Genomic DNA, 1709 nt, shown 5'->3' on the forward strand with positions numbered 1-1709 from the left:
CCTCCACCCTCGTGGGCCCCCTGTTGCTCCACTGACGTACTCCTTCCTCCTATATATACCTACGTAGCCCCAAACAATCATATACGGAGCCAAAAACCTAATTCCACCACCGCAACTTTCTGTATCCACGAGATCCCATCTTGGGGCCTGTTCCGGAGCTCCGCCGGAGGGGCCATCGATCACGGAGGGCTTGTACGTCAACACCATAGCCTCTCCGATGAAGTGTGAGTAGTTTACCTCAGACCTACGGGTCCATAGTTATTAGCTAGATGCCTTCTTCTCTCTTTTTGGATCTCAATACAATGTTCTCCCCCTCTCTTGTGGAGAACTATTCGATGTAATCTTCTTTTTGCGGTGTGTTTGTTGAGACCGGTGAATTGTGGGTTTATGATCAAGTCTATCTATGAATAATATTTGAATCTTCTCTGAATTATTTTATGTATGATTGGTTATCTTTGCAAGTCTCTTCGAATTATCAGTTTGGTTTGGCCTACTAGATTGATCTTTCTTGCAATGGGAGAAGTGCTTAGCTTTGGGTTCAATCTTGCGGTGTCCTTTCCCAGTGACAGTAGGGGTAGCAAGGCACGTATTGTATTGTTTCCATTGAGGATAACAAGATGGGGTTTTTATCATATTGCATGAGTCTATCCCTCTACATCATGTCATCTTGCTTAAGGTGTTACTCTATTTTTAACTTAATACTCTAGATGCATGCTGGATAGCGGTCAATGAGTGGAGTAATAGTAGTAGATACAGGCAGGAGTCGGTCTACTTGTCTCGGACGTGATGCCTATATACATGATCATACGTAGATATTCTCATAACTATGGTTAATTCTGTCAATTCCTCAACAGTAATTTGTTCACCCACCGTAGAATACTTATGCTCTCGAGAGAAGTCACTAGTGAAACCTATGGCCCCCGGGTCTATCTTTATCATATTAATCTCCTATTACTTAGGTATTTCCTTTGCCTTTTACTTTGCCTTTATTTTACTTTGCATCTTTATCACAAAAATACCAAAAATATTATCTTATCATATCTATCAGATCTCACTCTCGTAAGTGTCCGTGTAGGGATTGACAACCCCTATTCGCGTTGGTTGCGAGGATTTATTTGTTTCTTGAAGGTACGAGGGACTCGCGTGTAGCCTCCTACTGGATTGATACCTTGGTTCTCAAAAACTGAGGGAAATATTTACGCTACTTTGCTGCATCATCCCTTCCTCTTCGGGGAAAACCAACGCAGTGCTCAAGAGGTAGCATCAACCAAAACCCTAATGTCACCTAGATACTCCAATGTCACCTCAAGTATCCGTGGGTATGATTATACGATATGCATCACACAATCTCAGATTCATCTATTAAACCAACACAAAGAACTTCAAAGAGTCCCCCAAAGTTTATACCGGAGAGTCAAGACGAAAACGTGTGCCAACCCCTATGCATAGGTTCATGGGCGGAACCCGCAAGTTGATCACCAAAACATACATCAAGTGGATCAATAGGATACCCCATTGTCACCACGGGTATCCCACGCAAGACATACATCAAGTCTTCTCAAATCCTTAAAGACTCAATCCGATAAGATAACTTCAAAGGGAAAACTCAATCCATTACAAGAGAGTAGAGGGGGAGAAACATCATAAGATCCAACTATAATAGCAAAGCTCGCGATACATCAAGATCGTATCACCTCAAGAACACGAGA

Source organism: Triticum dicoccoides, chromosome 3A (genome assembly GCF_002162155.2).
Source record: "Triticum dicoccoides isolate Atlit2015 ecotype Zavitan chromosome 3A, WEW_v2.0, whole genome shotgun sequence".
Taxonomy (NCBI): Eukaryota; Viridiplantae; Streptophyta; class Magnoliopsida; order Poales; family Poaceae; genus Triticum; species Triticum dicoccoides.